Here is a 7638-nt window from a genome sequence, read left to right on the forward strand (position 1 = left end):
AGCAGAGCTCTTTAGTATATTCAGTGGCAGTTGGATTAATTGGCCCACAATTCACAAGACCTCTTATCGATTGTATGGAAAATCCACTAAATGTGTTGATCAGATTTTTTGTGTGGTTGGGGTTGTCCGCCCTTAAATGTCTAGAAATCGACTCCATAGTGCACCCCAGTGGATTTCACCTCTCCTTTTGAAATCAAGGTGAATGTACCTTGTCTTCTCTCTGTTGTTCCGCAATCTTTCTCATGGTGGTGTAGGGGATAGACCACCATTGCTGGAGCTTCCCCAACATCACATCACATCATATGGCCCAGGACCCTGTAAGAAATCATTTTCATGTGTTGAGTTATTACTTATATGTCGTTTGCTGAAAACCCTGGCCCAATCGTCGGTGACGCCAGTGGGAGAAGCGAGGGGCAGCAGACATGGACATGTGTTGTGGTTTATTTATAGATGATGATTTATGGAGCCATACTTCTAAACCAGAGAGATGCTCGTTTACTACCTCATCCTTGTCATGATGAATAATCTCATTAAGACTAATAGCAGAAGAGAGAGAGTACAGCTTCGACTTCTCCATAATGGGGGGAAAGAAGCTGTACCCTCTCTCTTCTTCTGTTTGTCTTCGATGAAACATTTTATACTCTCTCTCTCTCTCTCTCTCTCTCTCTCTCTGGCTATAGCTTTGATGGAGGTTTTGTCTATGGACTTCGTCTCTTTCTCTTTCTGTTAGCAACTGATGAAATTAAGCCTCAGGTATGGAACCTTGGCCTTCAATTATATATTGTCCCACTTTACAACTTTGCTTCTTAATTAGGATCTTGAGGAAAAGCTGTTTAATATCCAAGTTGCTCATTGCAGGGATTCATGCATGAATAAGCGGTTTGTCTTGCTTTCTCTGCATGAAATCATAATTCTCCTAACAAGCCTGCTTTTCCAGGAAAGTTTGAGAGATGCGTGGAAATGATCTCATTAGTTATTTGTTACAGGAAACGTATCAACACCAAGGCGCGTGTTGTCTTAGTTTCGAGATGGCCTTTTTCATTTCCCAGAGGCATATGAAGCTTTTCTTTTGGCTATTCTTTTTCTTTTGATTTTTATTTAGAGAATTCCTGCAATCCACTGAAATAATACAATAATAAAGGAAAGAACATGGTATTACTGGAGTTGTTTTTGGACCCACCAAAAAAGGTGGAGCTATTTACTCATCTTAACTACCTTAAATTAGACATTTTTTTTCTTCAGATTTACTATGGCTTTCTAATAAACCACTTTTTAATACTTAAATCTCCATGATTTAGTCGTAGAAGGATACAAATTGGAAATCCGGATTTCCTGCCCACAGCTCTCTACCCACACTCTACCCGTCTTGAATTGCAGCCACACATCCCCATCTTGTGTGTGTTTGCAAAAGAATAAATCATCATATATATAAACATGGGTTAAGTGAAGAAGTTTCTTGGAATCGGTTTGGAGGCATAATCTTTGTCAATTAATCAAGAAAAATGTTTCTTTGGTCGAGTAATTTTGTGGCTAACAGGCTTTGTAATGGTAATGGTGAAAAACATTCAGGCCCTCATTTTCAACGTCAAAGCTGGTTTTTTATAATGAAATTTGCTAGTTTCACCGCACTGTGAAATGGGGGGCAATCTGAATCAAACAGACGGAACAGAGAAGGAAAAGAAAAGTGAAAGAAAAAGGAAACTGTAAGAAAAATGCATGTGGTTTTGTCTTCTGTGTTCACAGTGGGATTGTGCTGTTTCATTCTTATTTGTCTTCTATAGTTCATCTCTCCCTCATCTCTATCATCAGAGACTCTCTCTCTAGATCTATATCTATCTATCTATCTATCTATCTATCTATCTATACCAGTCCTCTTAAACATCTTAACAATGGCTGTTAATCACTTCCAGTAAAGTGACTATCATCAGCCTCGTCTCAGCCCATCTCCTCCCTCATTTCAGCAGTGGTAAGCATTTTGTTGATTCTTGTAGGCCAGATGGAGTTCTTACCCCACTCGAAATGCTCAATAAACAACTTTTTTCGGAGAGAGAAAGCAAGAAAAAATATTCAAAACAGAAAAGTAGAAAAAAATTTACACCAGGCAATTAAGGCATATTTACACCTTCTAGCATCAACATCCGCAGGCCGATAGAGATCACTAGCAAAGCCCAGGACTAAAGGGTTTCTCATCCATACAAATTAGACAAATTACATCATCTACAACTCATTTAGTTTAGTTTCTCATGCGATATAAGAAGGTTTAGAAAAATGTCATCCCCTCCTCTACTTCATTCACGTAAGTGCTACCAAGCTTGCTAAGGCCAAGAGTCCACTTTTGCTATTGCAATCCGCAGCAAGTCGTGTGTCAGAGTATATCAAAATCCTCCTCAAATTCCTTACATTCCAGCAGAAAATGGTCTTTCCTCTCCTACCATGGCGGATACAAAAGCTACAGTGCCTACGTCGAAAGGCTATTAAACTTCACCTGACAACATTGGATCCGTGGCAACGTTTTCCACCGGACAATGGTCTTTCCTATCCTACCATGAAGATGCTTAAGGCTATGTTTGGTTTGAAGGAATATGTAGGGAAAGGAAAAGAAAGGAAAGGTAAGGAAGCCTTCACAGACCTTGTACAGGTTTCCCGTCTTTCCCTTCCTTTCCCTACCTTTTTCCTTCAAACCAAACATAGCTTGAAGTCTTCATGCTCGTGGACAAATACCGAAATAGTCTCAACAGTGTCAGGCAATTCATGGATAGAAACTCGACATAATGAGCAAAGAGACTTCCTTCTATCCCTTGTTTTCTTTTGAGGTATGGGGTATATGCTTCCTTAACTGTCTGTCAGATTGTCTATTTTTCTCATATGCAGTAAAGTTTGTCCCCCTCCATCCTCTTAGCATGTGTATGTGTCTCCGAATCTGGGGGAGGAAGGGTTTTAACTCTTCAAGTCCTTGGTTCAGATTCGCTTTTAATAAGTTATTTAATGTATTTATCTGGATAAGTGTTTTCTTGGAAATATTTACGGTGATAAATATATTTATTTATGTTTTTTTATTTTTCAAATAAATAAGATAATAACCATTTGAGCTATAAAAATTTAATTAACTTTCTCAAGATGAAAAATTTAATTTAGTTACCCACCTTGGAATAAATCTGAAAAAATAACATGTGTTTCTTGGTCAATGGGATTGTCCTACTGACCAACTTCCCCCCTCTCAAAATCCCCAAAACGAACACCCCTTTGGAGTTAAGGCCTAATCCTCCCCTCATCAAGTCTTTTGTTTTTAACTTTTAAAAAAATTGGGTACTCCCTGTACATGGAAGGGTCAAAGAAACATCAAGCACCTAACAGTTCTGGTTTTTTTTTTTTTTTTTGATATATAAGAAGCACCTAACAGTTCATGGTAAATTTGATTACCTCGCAGAAACCAGTCTACTGTCCATTTTATACAGTAGGCCCCATTGTCATTAATATCTTCCATCACAAACTGTTATGGTCAACAAAAAGTTTTAGTAATTGTTTAAAAAAAAATTGCCAATATTCTATAATGCCTAAGAAAGTAATACTTCTCCTACTGATTTTTTTTTTAATTATGTATATGAGTTAATGTATATAACAGTTCAATAATTTAAGCAATAATCCTAGATGATTTCCTTGCGAAAATTTAGTACTTGCTTACAAAGATGAAAGGTAATATATCTAGCTCTCGTATTAACTTGTACATAGAGTTACCAAAATAACAAAAACATGGTACATAAATAAATTAAAGACAACTCCAGTGATGGAATCATTTAGCTCTTTTCGCATAAATCAATAAGCTATAATAATGTCTAAGTAAGATGCTCCATGACCTTTATTTATGTGCAAATTAACGCCATCTATATGTAAAAGGAAATCAAATCAAACTCTCACTTACGAAGAAACACTTTAATTTCATTGCATCTACCACTAAAACACAATGCGAGACACTATAGATCAAAAGAGTGGTCAAAATAGTAGTTAGTGACTATCAACATTTTCTAGGCTTATTTAATAGTGTGTTTAATAGCTTTAACCACATTAAAAGTTATGGAGATTTCAAGCTGGGCATTCTTGATTTATATCTTTTCCATTGGTATTAAAAATACTTTGCAAATTTCTACGGAATAAAAAGAGCAGTTAAGAATTAATCTATTAAAAGTATGAATAATGTTTAGATTCTATATTTTATTACTAAAATACCCTTATTTTTTAAGTTTGGTCACCCTTTATTATGAGGGCATAAAACATAATTTGAACTACTACTTTTATTAAATCCATTATATTCTTCATCACTAAGTCTTATATTTAAGGTATGAACTCTCATTTATTTTCATTAAATTTTATATTTAAGGCACATTAAAAAAATGAATTTTGTGGACCTTTTTTGACTAAAACACCCATATTTATGAATTTAGTCTCTCTTTAACTATGTGGGTAAAAATGTAATTTAAAGTACTATTAATTCTCACTTAATTCAATTCCCACTCTTTAAGGTATTAACCCTCATTTTCTCTTCTAAGTATTTTTGTTTGTTACCAATAAACTCTACAAATTAAATCTATGTCCAATGTTTTCAATAATGTAATACCTATTTTCAAAACCAACATGGTAAAGAATTAAACAAACCACCCTTTTGTTTGAGTGGCAAGTAAATAGTTCAACCATTTGTATCAAATGAGTTAATGAACGTTCTCATAGTTAAATGATAAAAATTTAATAAATATAAATATTACAAAAATTATAAAAAAAAATTAGGCATATCTCTAATATTATCTATTTATCATATCAACACAACAATAAGCATACTAAATAAAAGTATTATTATTCGACAGAAATGAAATACAAGATTCAAAATTGACCCCAAAACAAACTGTTTTCCTATTCAAGTGGTATGTCAATGGTTCACCTTTTAGGTCAAATGAATAAATCCTTGATATAATAGATAAATAATAAAAATTTTATAAAAGGTAGAGACACAAAATTATTCAAAACATAGTAATTTGTAAAAAAAAAAAAAAACATTTGGGAGCATCTCTAATATTATGCATTCATCATATTAAACAAAAACAAGTGTGATAAATAAGAGTTATTTTTATTAATGTTAGAAATAGAATTAAAAAATAAACCAACATAAAAAGAAAACTATTTTTGCATCTAATTGATGGCCAATATATTTCATAGGGAGATAAATTAGGTGGGATTAACTCAAGCTCGAATTAACCCAACTGATAATTTTAAGCATGCTAGCTTCGATTTATTTGGTCCTCAACTTGGGCTTAAGCCTTAGGCTCAAAAGTTTGAGCTTTTTTATTTATTTATTTTTGGTTGGGCCCAAGCCTAGCCCTTACGTAGTTAAAGTCAGGCCTGATTATATTCATCTATACTACTTATAAAAAGTGTGAATGGGATTTACTTTTTTGGAATTTTCATTAGACAAGATTTTCCCCTTCATCTCAAGATCTCTTAGGGGTAAATGTGTATATTAATAAAGAAACCTTAATTGAGATTATTAATCATTGTAAGACTCACATATATGTGCCATTTCATACTCCCATTATAAAGTCCACCCAATAAAATAAAGAAAAAACAACCCTTCACTTTCCGCTTCTGTATACAAGAATATAATTGAAAGCAAACAACATTTCCAAATTAATTACTTTCCAGGGAATGGAAAGGAGCATGACCTACCATGACCATGAATGAGGTGTTTGTTTGGACAACTTGTGCCCTTACATCTCTGATGTTTATGGAGAGAATGCATGTAATTTGATAGATTCCTTGGTGATATTGTGGTAGATACGATTAGAAGAACAAATACAGATAGCTGCCTTTTGGTTTCAACAATGACTTCAACTTTAGCTGAATAAAATGAGAGGGTAACAATGTAACTTATCACTACTATTTGATCTATTAAGGTCTACTACCATTTGAAGATAGAACAAGGAGAAAAGAAAGAATGAATGAAGGAAAAGACTATTGAAGTGAGAATAAAGAATAGCATTCACTTATTTGTTATTTTGTTTGATACTTTCAGGATTTGTATTATCACTTTTGATACCATGATCTTAGCCAGATTTTTTCAGGTTATTGTTGCTTTCCACCATACTTGAATGCTGTCATATAAATATTTGTTTCCCAAACAATTACTATACAAGAAATCATTACATCCTAGGAAGAGGGCTCTATACTTGTATGAGCAATGGTACAGGAAGTGGTACTTCTCTTCTAATTACATCTCCCTCTCTTATCTTCAACAAAAGTGAGAAACCCAAATGACTTTCAGAGTTTAGACTTCCAATTATAGAGACCCTTTTCTTCTAAATATTTTAGTTTGTATGATATATGGATAAAAATTCTGAAATTATTTTGCTCAATGCTAATATATTAATGATTTATCCATTTGCACAGTATGATGAAAATGTTACAGAAGAAATAAAGGTTGGGTTTTGTTTAATTCAAGTATGATTACTTGTTGTTACCTGCTCAATGTTCCCTCTTATTCTTCTCTCTCTCTCTCTCTCTCTCTCATTGTGCTTTTAAAACCAAAATGCAAAAAGCCCCAATTTTAGGATTTGTGCTTTGGGGCTTAGAAGAGTTTTGAAGATAAACTACAATGGAGATAAAATACAAAATTTAAATCAACCATCACACCATGCATTAATTACTTATTTTTAATAGTTTCTGATAAGGATATTGAAATTATTATTGTTATAAAAAATTGTCACGTGCATATTTACTAGTATAATCATAAATACATATATAGCACATATTTGCATACATGCATGTACATGCAATTATATAGATACATTTTATGTCAAATTTTATCATAGGGATAATCTAATTGACAAACCAAGTTCAAGACTAGCCCAAGTGCATCAAATTTCAATGCAAGTTGGGCCCTAGTTGGACAAATCAAACTTGACTTTGGTCTAAAGCCTTAGGTCCAATGCATAGGGTTGGGTTTGGGTTAAGAGTAAATTCTGCCCAACCTACTTGACTTGCACCATAATGGTCTAATTGTTTGATTAAATGGGTTAACCAATATTATCATAATTAAATAATAAAAAATTAAAAATAGATAAGAACACAAAAAATAAAAAATACATAAAATTTATAGAAAAATTTGACACATCTTAGATACTATAAACTTATCATATAAAATAATATGTGTGATAAATACAAATTATTTTTAGAATTAATTATGTAAATGGAATACAAAATTAAAGTTGTCCAAAAATGAGATTACTTTTTTTCATGTCAAATAGGCGACAAAATGATGTCATAATTATATAATACATATTCAAAAAATAAATAGAAATAAAAATATAGAAAACACAAAAATGTGTGCACCCCTCTAGTATTATATAATTATAAGAGGATTTTTTATAATTTTTCTTAAAAACAATACAAAATAATAATAAACCAATAAAAATAAAAAAAAATCTTCAAAAAAATTAAAATTAGCACTAAGATACAAAAAAAATACAAATTTATCTAGAGAATAGTAAATTGGCACACTCACTAAAGTGCAACTTAGATTGTGATAGGATAAACTAGACATAAGCCCAAAAAAAATATTTGAATTGAACTTATATGGACACCATTTAATTGGAA

This window comes from Nelumbo nucifera, chromosome 1 (assembly GCF_055504915.1).
Source record: "Nelumbo nucifera cultivar China Antique chromosome 1, China Antique-T2T, whole genome shotgun sequence".
In the NCBI taxonomy this organism is placed as follows: Eukaryota; Viridiplantae; Streptophyta; class Magnoliopsida; order Proteales; family Nelumbonaceae; genus Nelumbo; species Nelumbo nucifera.